This window comes from Osmia lignaria, chromosome 7 (assembly GCF_051020975.1).
Source record: "Osmia lignaria lignaria isolate PbOS001 chromosome 7, iyOsmLign1, whole genome shotgun sequence".
Taxonomy (NCBI): domain Eukaryota; kingdom Metazoa; phylum Arthropoda; class Insecta; order Hymenoptera; family Megachilidae; genus Osmia; species Osmia lignaria.
Window position 1 is genome coordinate 3,958,479 of NC_135038.1, and position 11,770 is coordinate 3,970,248.

The 11,770-nt window shown below is 33.4% G+C and overlaps 1 non-coding gene across 1 annotated transcript; it reads right to left on the minus strand.

Annotated features, from left to right (window-relative positions):
* Positions 1–11,587: 11,587 nt before the first annotated feature.
* On the minus strand, positions 11,588–11,660 carry TRNAR-UCU (transfer RNA arginine (anticodon UCU)). Its single transcript has one exon. It is a non-coding gene; the product is annotated as a tRNA-Arg (tRNA).
* Positions 11,661–11,770: the final 110 nt, after the last annotated feature.

Here is an 11,770-nt window from a genome sequence, read left to right on the forward strand (position 1 = left end):
TGAATCAGCCGAGTGAGAGGGCTCGGTTTCCTTCGATCATCCCTTCACTCTTACCTTGACCAGGTCTCGAAGGACGTTCGAATCGAACCTGATCTCGATGAATCTTTACCAACTAAATTATCCTTTATTAAATTCATCCTTTCGATGAATAGCTACTCGAAAAGACCACGAACCTTAATCTAAGGAAAGGACCAGCTACGTGTATTTTGAATTGTGTTTAAAATAATCCTGATACTTTGAATCGTTTAAAATAGCTGCATTTCGAAATGAGTCACATGTCGGGATTAATTCAACCGCGGCCAATTAATGATACATATCAACTGATACGATGATCACTTAATCGTTAACTGATATATAGAAGAAAATTAATTTAACTTTTACTTTCACTTGGAATTCTATGATTTATGAAGTAAACAAATTATAGATAAAAGAACGTGCAATATACCGAATGACAGATAGGAATGGACATTTTATTAGCAATTATCTTAATGACCAATGCATGTTCAACGAAATTCATTTTCAATTTTGCAATTAATTCGAATTAAAAAGCTGATTACCGAAATCGCTAACAAATAACGGTAAATTATACTCGTTGAACATAATCGCGCAATCTCTGTTACGCACAAGCGATTTCGATTTTTTTAACTGTAAAACTGCATTTACAGTATATATGAAATTATTTTGTATGGTAGCCATTTTGTCATGTAGAGTGTACGATGGTACCCAAAGTGTTTGATCCTTAACTCCTTAGAAAAAAATCATATAGAAAATTAAATTGTTAACATCGGACCAGGATCAGATTCGATCGCACATGCATCGAGTGTTCATTTTTCTTGTTGTTCGTCGAACGAACGATACACCGTGTCTGATGAATGTCAACTTTTATAACTTTTCTCTTCGGACACGTTACTTGAACCACTTTACGTGTTCAATAAGGAGTAACATGTCTGATATCATCGATCGTTAAATTGATCGAAAATGATCGATATCATTTCAAAGCATTGATGTAACAATTATCATTTTTTGTGGTAAACTTTAAGATTGTCTGTGATATTACGTAGACGATGGCGTCATAGTTAAAAAATGGCTTCAAGGTACTATGTACTCTGTGTGTTACATTAGGAGATGACGTGGAGGAATAATAATAAGAAAGAAAGGAAAGGAAATTGTTGCGATTCTCGAAAGTCAGTCGCCGTCTGATACGTGTTCATTTCGATTTATTGATTGTACTTGGATATCGATTCGAGAACTCGTCGCGTTTCAAATGTCGATACTGATTGTCCTTTATGTTCGTCTCGTATATTAATATAACATTACATATTAAGTTTCTCCTTTGCTCTTTTGTAAATATTAGATGAATAACGAATGAATGATTACGAATGATCATAAATCTTACCATTTTTATGTATGAATGAGTAATTATACAATAATGTCCACTCGATTGTTGGAACGTTTTCATTATTTATCACCTATTAATGAGTTACCAAAATGAGTAAAATAAATTTTCTTTACTTTATATATGAATTATCTTTGATCGTATATACAGAACAAGCCTTGAATCTCAATCCTTTAGGGATTTAGAAACTTTTCCTTCCATACTCTGCTTGCTCATAGATACCAAGTACGCGTCCGGAAGGTCGGCGACGCATGGTACTTAGACTCTGTTCCGTAACGCTGTTTCATTATCGTTTCAATATATAATTACTTTAATGAAATCCTTGTCCCAAGCCTTTCGAATGCTAGATAAGAGAAAAACACTTGGTTCTTATCGTATTCGAGATGCGTCCTGTTCGTCCCAGCCTGATAACACGAGCTAACTGTGAACAATATACGTGATTGCCATCTGTTAATCTTATTACATAAGATTCGTTACTTTGTAGGTTAATTGAATAAAAACCACCCACGATTATAGACATTTTTTTTTCAAAACATCAATCTTGTCTAAACATTTGTTTTGACATATGTGTAATACATGGTAATCAATGATAAGGATTGTATCGGTTCGCAACATTGATTAAACTAAATATTTAGAATTTTTTAATCTTTTTTTAAGCACTTTTTGTCAATGTCTACGTCAATATATTTCCTATGTAGATATTGCAAGTGTTACATGTTTATTTTTTTATTAACGATAATTATCAATCATAGAATTATAAATTCCAATATCTGTGTAACTCTGTTACATACGATACAAGGTAAAATTATAAGCTTGCATGTCACTGCAACGTTCGGCCATGAAAAAAAAAAGAACAAGAACAAAAGTTGTTTGGTAAAGGTCATTTATTTCAAGGCCATAGTGTCCAAGTTCCCATCGGTATTATTTTCAACAAAGGATTACATGTTTTTGTTAAACTGGAGTAGAACAGAGGAATCTTAACCAAAAGAACGGGAAAAATAAAATTGAAAGATACTAAATACTGTTTACTTCTTAATGAAAAACTTCGTGTTACGAAATGAATTTGATATAAAGGATCTAAAAAAATGATCTAAACTTCGGTTGCATATAAAAAAATATATACAATAAAATATCAGTTCTAATCCGTTCTTCTAGATTTCTCGTATCAAACATTTTGAAACGTACAATATTCCGAGTAAACAACATGTGCCATTTTTTTCTATCTGTTTAGTTTGTGTACACTGAAAAACACATGATATCGTGGAAAAAACAATACCGATGACCCTGAACGCTTTAATTTTGTAAAAGAATAATCTTTTTAATTAGCGAACGTCATTCTTCAGAAGCGAATAATTTGTTCCTGATTCTTTTTTTTCTCTATTTATCACTGCCATTTCGTGGCTATAGAATAAACGAAAGCAAAGGTACGCGACTTATCTAGATGGGAAATTTCAATGAAATAACGTATTTGACGGAATTGAAAGCATCTGGAGGGTACACCTTAGTGTGGACAGGAGTTCCTCTTTTGTCGGTAACAATTGTAACGGCTTTCGCGCATCTGCAGAGTCTTGAGATGAAAAAGAAAGCAGCTTTTATATCGGGAGCTGACGGTATTGTCGGTGTAAGAGACATATGTATAAGGCTCTGCCATAAAATTGGCTGGATGTGAGGCACAAAGGTGTTTCGAACATCTGGGTGAACGTTTTGGGAGATAATTTTAATTAGATCAGAAAATAGAATAATTGATTTGAGGAATAATAGTCGACAAAGCACGAGACGTTTCTCTGCTGCTAAAAAATGGGACAATAAAAATGTTAAGTCAAATATTCTTCGAAAAGTCTTTCATAGATTCGGATACGTCGACCCCGGTGAATAAATATATGTGTACGACTTGCGTCAATGATTTTTATCCAAAAGATGTACTTACGTAAAAGATCCACAGGACAATGTTGCAAAGAAGTGTATTCTAATCTTACCGCGAAACGGTACGGTTCGAGGGTCAGAGGTCGGTTGTCGCGAAATAGAAATGATAAACAATGAGTTTTATCGTGGGAAACAATGGGAGATCGATCGAGTACCGATACAAGTAAACGATAAACAAAATTTTCCAAATTGATCCGAGTATTTTAGTCCATTAAAGGTCGGCCCTTCTATTCTTTTTCGCTGTTACAAAAGGAAACGTGCTGATTTTTCCGCTCGGTTAGAGGATAAAAGAAACGAAGTGAGATGGTTTGCTTAATATCCTGTGCAGAATAATAACTATGATATACGGTGTACATAATCCGAGAGTTGTTAAAGTTTAAAGGTGAAAGCTTGCACCGCAGCTACGTGGTTTATTAATAAAAATATTGTGAAGCTTTACGCTCTGCGGCACTGATATGTGCGTAGGTGTATCCAATATTCTCTGTTTATCAGGCGTTTTTAATCAACGAACCAGCTATCAATTTCTTCGCTGACTTTTTCTAAGGAAATTTTGCCAAAGAATCTAACTCTTTTTTTCTCTAACGATGATCGAGAATAGTGCAGATCATCAAATTAAACTAAATAACAAGCCCATATAAAAATATCTACGTCAGCCAGACATGGATGACTCAAAGCGTTAAACAAGGTACTTACTTGAATGAAATAAAAACGTCGATGCTTGTTAATGACGTAAACTCAGTCATTCGTGTATTTAAGAATATCACGACCTGAAATAATGATACAGATACATAGATTGTTCGATCGTTAACTTTGTCACAACCTCAAGTGTTCTTACACGTCTGCAGAAAATGATACCTTTATGTGAAGTACTTTTGTAAATATGAATAATGATTGACGGTATCGTCAGACTCTTGGACTGGAAACTTTGAACTGAAATCGGCATAAGTCTGCGATAGCTGTTCGCGTGATTAGATACAGCAGAATTAATATCGATAAACTAGCGTTTCATTGAAATTTCAAGATTTCATGATCGTTAGAGCATAAATTCATATGCTGTGCAGTTTTCGCGAATAAAGATAACAAGAATCGGGGAAATTTTGACGAGAATACCGGTACGAAAAAAACAGTGCATCTTTGTAATTCCTTCTGTAAGAATCGGGGTAATAAAGTGAAGCTATTTAAGATTAATATGGAAATGTTTTCGGTCCTTGGTAAAAGGCATAAAACGTTTTTTCAGACTTCTAAAAATAAAATTCCTACAAAATTGCACTGTTGTGAATTGTTTAAAAATACTATACACAGAGTGTGTGCGATGCTGAAAGTACATCTCTAAAATGGTAGATGGTTGAACAAACATTTCCGAGCTGCATGAGAAATATGTTTTGAACGCGAAAAACTATCAACAATGCATTTCGATGACAAACTACTTGAAAAACAAAGTGATATTGGAAAACGTGAAACGGCACAACTGGGAACTGATACCGTGTGCACAATATTTCCTTGAACTGTCGTCAACAAACATCCGTTTATTCCACTCGGTGACATATTTTTTAGAGAAGTTGACTTGGAACAAAATTTTAAAAAATACTCGATAGAGTAATTTTTCAATTTTATTTAGCAAAATAGGAGAAATACGAAAAATGTTAGACAGGGGTATTTGACTTTTAAATAGAAATGGTGATTCATGAATGGACTTCTAGAACTTTGCAGTCCGCCTTTATTTATATAGCGACTGTTTCAATGGTATTGTCCACGAAAGAAGAGATTGATGATCCTTGCCTGAGAAGCAAGATTTTGAAGGAACCATTGACCCCGATGGTTAATCAATGGTTCAAGGGACTGAGTCAAAGTAAACGTACAGTCATTGATAAATAAATAGAAAATTTATAGTGCAAGTTTATATCAGCACAGTATCAAAGTAAACGTTTTAACTTTGACAAAGATAAGGAGTAGAACTTCCTTTAATGGCGAATTCAGTGTCACTTTCATTCAGCTCTTAACAAAGAGATTCGAAATTTTATTACTGTTTTTCTTTATTTTCTTATTTTACTCGTACCCTGCATAGAAACGGAGCAATCAGAATCCTTCCTCCTCTGAATATCAATAATCTATTGCTTATTGATTTTCCAGTTTGCATGTCAAGCATATAGAGCATTGCTGAAAAGTTTGAAAAAGATGTTTCAATTTCAAATATACAATTCCTCCATCTTTTAAATTAAACTGTACCGTTGTTATGGGAGAAACGTAGGATTTGTCAGAATGAAAGAGAGCCTCTTGCAAATATGTGACGAATGGTAGAAACGAGTGTAGCTGGCACCCCTCGACGACTCGTCCTTGCCGACCTCGAGAGCACAAGAGAGCGTAGACCCTTCCGGTCGCCATGACGACCAACCAAGACCCCAAGAAAATGGTCAAAGAACATCATCCATCCTCTCTTGCATTCGTCAATTCGTGCAACTCTTTTTTATTCGTCCATTTACATAAATTTCAATGATAATCTATGAAAAAATGAACGATTAACAGGGTAATTGCACTGTTAATTTCGTGGACGAATAAAAGCTTGCTGCGGAACAGTACTAATTCGGGGTTCGAGGTATGAGAACGTCCCACGCTCTAAAATTAGTGATTTTTCCTAACGTGGGATACGAATTTCTTGCATAATAACCTTACTTATTGCGAGTTGTGAGATTTCCGTAGAAGAATAATGAAACCGGAAGAAGAGCGCGTTTCACGTCAGCCTCTTCTTACAATAGAAACATATATATCTATTTCGAGCAGAGATTCCCTTTTTCGCATACGCTAAATTCTTTTTTTTCTTTCATTTGAAAGCCAAACTAGTCTGGCTCCAATTAGCAGATATTTGAGCAAAGAATATCAGAAACGCAAACTTTACTTCAAACGATCTCGAAACATTCCTTTTAAAGTCTTGAAGGTGTATTTCTTTTTTTTTTTTTTTTCTGGTGCATAACACTGCAGACCGCAGTGTGACTCAAGATTATGTAATGCAATTTAGTTAAAGCGGTTTCACCAGGTTATATACTGGATTCACTTATAGAGTATTGTACAACGTGTCCACGATATGGTATCGTCTCTTTTACGTAACTGTTCGCACATAATTGATTTTGATTTATGTATCTACATCGATATGCTTACAGGGGGTCCTCCTCCTCCGTAGGTCAATTGGAATGACGATTTTAATATGCTCGAATAAGGTTGCATGAAAGCAAATAATAACCACGCGATCGCAATAACAGTAGGTTAATCTTTCTGGTAAATTTCCATGTAAAACGATCAGCTTAGGAACACGTCGTTCTCAGACTACAGGTGTGAATCTTAACTCCAGATGTTGGATCATTCGAGACCTTTCACTGTCCGGTTAACCGATAAGATATTATTCGTTAGAACTTTCATTCATTGAGTTTGATCAATTTTTAGATTCATTAATAGGGTGTCGTAGTTGATAATGACGATATTTAATTAACGTTATCGATTATTAAGCCCTTTGATTGACGTCATTATCTTCGTACTGTCACTTAACCCATTCGTACCGTGTAACTGTAAGGTTGAGTGTGCGATTTCACGGTGGTATAAGGTAAAAGGAGCATCCGTAAAACGTAACGAGAGAAACAGCCTTTCAAGTTTACTTGGCCATAGTGTACGATGAAGTAACGTCGTTACTGCCGAGAGAGAAAAGTTAATTAATTGTTAAAATCTGGGGAACAATAAATCGAAGAATGAACTATGCATCTTATAGTATCTGTACATACACGAAATGCATCTCCCCCATTTCCTGATTAGAGCAATGTGATTACGTTGCGCATGTATAAATGGGAGGCGAAGAGATAATTAAATATCTCGTGAAAGCAGCAGAAACGAGTGACTTGTTTAAAGGAAAACGAAGAATATTTACAACTCTGACAATATTCGTTGCTGTATTATTACAATATTAATTTATTATGTTTTATCTTGAAAATAATTTCCTCTTGCTTCTATAGCAATGATTCAGTTGTTCAAAAATTTATTAATTGAATGCTCGTTATAAAGATTTCGTGCCAGAAGTCACGAACAGTACCATGTTCATGGTCTTGCTTCGAGACCAACACTTTCACTATCTGACTTGCCAGAAGCAGAGAACGATGACGATTCTACGAAAAATTTTAATACCGAATGTTCAAGAGTTATCTGCAACATTTACTAGTAGATAAATTTTGAGAAAGTACCTTATAATGGTTTTTGAATGATAAAGATTCGACTGTAGTCTGAGAGACACAGAAGATTTGAAACAGAGTGCACCACAGTTCAGGTGAAGCATTGCTACGACAGATTATATGGATAAACTGTTGGTAAAACCAGTTAGGAACCAGCTTAAAGGGGATATACCAATTCAAAACACTTCATCGTGAGGTTCCATCGCTGAAACAGTTTAATATTGATTTTCATTAACGTGATAGACCGTGTCCTTTGGTTAATGAAGCACAAGCATGAACATCATAATGTGAGACACGTGTAACATTATGTTAAGAAGGGAATTAATTTAGTAACATGGTATAAAAATGACTTTTTATCAACTTCTGTGTTATTTAAAATTGTATTATAACAATATGGTCAATGATTATTTATGTAACAATTTTTAAATTATAAGACATTAATCTATTTTTGTTTATAAAACTTATTAGCAATTTAATAGTATTTTTATATAATACAATTTTGTGAAATTAGTATTCTAAATAAAGAGATAGTACACAGGGTAGAAGTAAGGAAAGAGGTAGTGTCTAGGCTTTCGTAATGCAAAGATGTTAGGTTCGAAACTCAGGTTTCTGTCTCCAAATTTTCAATCGTATATTTCTAAATTCTAATTACAATTTCTAAATTAATAGTAGTTAACAAGTTTGTTATTTAATAAAATTGTACAGTCCTACAATTATGTGTTGCCTGTGTATTATTAAAATCTAATACAAAGGTGTCAAAGGGACTAAAAGTATCCTCCAGACCGAGATTAACTGATAAGTTCGTAATCGTTTGAATAGGTACGGAAGGAATGTGTTTCGGTTACAATTTTTTTTTGTGGATTTTGTAGAAGCATCTTGAAAGAAGAAAGAGTTAAACTTATCAAATTATAACGACAATTTCGCTGACTTGTTTTTCAACTACGTCAAGAGTACGCCCATAAAATTTGCAGTGATCCGTTTCTTATTTATTACTAAATGTTATCTACTTTTGTTTAAAAGAAGGTCCAATTATATGTATTTGACGAATTATCTGAAACAGCCAAATGCATAGTGTTAATCTGGCGACGATAACGTTGATAACGTTGACAATTTTAGCTCATTGACAAAATAAGATGCTCCATATCATTTTCTCTCTGATAATGCATTTTATGCATAAAAATAATGTCAATTTTATTTATTAATAATTTCGCACGCTTTATTTATTTCGAACAGTTTATTTTACTTACTCCGGTTTATCGCTTTTCTGTATTTTGTGCCTGTTTAAAGTTCCAAGAACGACTATATTAACTTTACACTCGTTTCATTTAAATTTCACGCGATACGTGACTAATTCCATCGTTCACGAGTAAACGAAAACGTGTTGCAAGAAACAGTGAAAAACCTATAAAATGTCTACTTCTAAAATACATCGATACACCCCCACAATGTTGGACGAGTTTCGCAACGTGTTGAATAATTTTGTAAAAAGAGGTCAAGGATGTACCCTAAATCGTGATCCAGTGATCGAACTTCGAATAATGATATAGCAATATTTTGATCTATACATGGAAAAACAAGAGAAAGTATAACATGACTAAAGAAGTTTTCCTCGCTAATGTAGCCAGAATCTAAATCCATTTGGTACTCTATATTAATTATCATAATGCTTATTAAAGAAAATATTATACATGCTCAACACGTAAAGCATGAGAACTAGTTATCTTCAAATACATTAAAGTTAATATGTAAACGTTTTAACACAAAATTAATAGATTAGAATCATGTCTAATCAATATGTCTGCTAATTATATCGTGGAATAGATTTCATTAAAGCGTATAATAAGATTTTATTTCTATGTTCAATCTAAAACGTATATCCATTAGCCAGTAAGTACAAGTTTTTCCTTTTTACTTCAGATCCATTTATTTTCTACTGGACATAATGTTTCCTGGTTAACTTCCTATTTAATTAAGAGAAGTATATTACCGTTTATTTTTATATAGAAAGCATCACGTATCAGTGATGGCAAATAAAAGAGTTCCAATGAAAGGAAATGGGAAATTGATCCAGCATGAATCAGGAAGTAAAATATTTGAAGTGGCAATTTAAAACGTTGCCCCGTTGTTATGACTAGCGGTAAATTTGTCATACGTGGACATCGAGATGGAAAAGGAATTAATTACGGATATGAGTCACGCTTATCCGCTACAATTTGCATTTTAGTTCATCGTTTAACTACCTGACGCACAAAAGTATAACTTATTAATCCGTTTAGTACTGTAAGAAGATTCTTACACAAATGCATCTGATGCATCTTTTAAGATAATCACATCATGAAAGTAAAATTTAAAAATTAACACAAGAATAAAGCATCTTGATAATCTCTGCGATTTAAGAGAAAAAAAAAGGAGGAATATTAGATTGGTCATTTAGACCGGTTCTAGTGCTAAAAAAATTCCTGAATAATCAAGTCTTCGTGTTAATTTAAATATACAAAAATGGCTTCTTCTTGAATGTAAAACAGATTGTCGTCTGAAAATCAGAGTTTAATTAAGCAATTTAGAATCAGTAGTAAATTGCTGAGCAGAAGAAAACGACACCTCTGGCAATGTATTGATGCGATCGTAAAGTGTAAAAGGTGTCCATTAATAATTAATGATCAATATCCGTAACAGACAGGCTTGAATTATGTGGTAAACACCAGCTCGACAGATTGAACGTCTAAAGTCTAGATACTTCACTTCCAGGTGAATCATTAAATTAATAAAAGACAAGTATTTTTATCACTTATTAAAATTTTCTGAAGATATAGATGCTCGAATTTGAGAAAAATCAAAAATACTATTAGTGAATATTACCTTGTTTTCCAAAACTCAGTCACACAGTATGTTTACACAGTAATATGTGAGACTAATTTAGCACGTATCGCAATTTAAATAAAACCGCGATAAAGAGGCTGTTCTAGATACGGATGTTTATTAAGATCTAAAATAGAAAAATTTCACTATTTCAGATAAGTGGAATCGTCTAGCATAAATAGCATAAAATAAAAATAATTTTTAAGAAAAAAAGAAATTACCTGACAATTAAAGCGTTTAATCAGTATTAATAAACATGTATATATTTAGATTTGTTGATAAGATTCTTTGTTTATTAATTCAAATCTAATTAATATACTGAAAATATTACTGAAAATTGCTTCGAACTCACGAGAATCGTGTATGATATTTAGGAGAATCATTCTTGAAAGACATTGTCAGTTCTTGGAAAAGAAGACGTCACGATCTTCTGTAATGTTTACCAGTAACAACAGAGATAAAATGCGTAGAGTAGCTATTTATGAGGTTTCTGCACGATTCTATAATAAAAATGCGAATGAAGCGTCTAACTGTCTCGTGCTATATCACAATTGGCTTTGTTCCAGAAGATTTCGAGTGCGATACATTGTTCTTACAATTAAACGAATGATTTCCTTCAAGGAACTTGATATTTATCATTAAAAAGTAAACGAACAACATGTTTACACTGCTTAACATAAATATTAATTCAGTAAATTATATAATTCTTCTTTTCATCGTGTGAAGATTTTAAGTTTGTAGTGTAATTAGAAATCAATTTTTCTAAAAATCAAATGGAACGTGTAGTTAATGATAAAATGTGGAATTGAACATTAACAGAGGTTCGTGAACGTTCTAAATTCATTAATGCAGAAAAAGAGATAACTGGCTACGACATAAAGAGAACAACACGATTATTACGCGGGGATACATATTTACACGAAGTCTATTCACCTCGGAGTCCATCCCTCTCTTGCGCGCTCATCATTCGGTATTATTTTTGCTTCAAACCAGGAGCAACTAAAATTAAAACAAACTTAACAGCGAGTGTGGTAAATCTAAGATAACTGTTGGAAAGAAATTTTTTGTTACTGCAAAAGTTGATGAAGAGTTAATAAAAAATGATATAGATCATTAGCGTAAAATAAAATTAATTCGAAGAAACAAAATAAAAAAATAAATGGTTTATAACGGAGAAACACCCCTTTATCAACCACGTTTTCATCCCTGGTGGGGATCGAACCCACGACCTTTGGATTAGAAGTCCAACGCGCTATCCTCTGCGCCACAGGGACTTGGTGGTGTAACATTTCTTATAGTTATAGATCACTGCCATAATAAATTTAATCATAGATGTCGCTAACATTCGCAAAGTGTTTTAGCTACAGTATGTGTGAAAAATAAA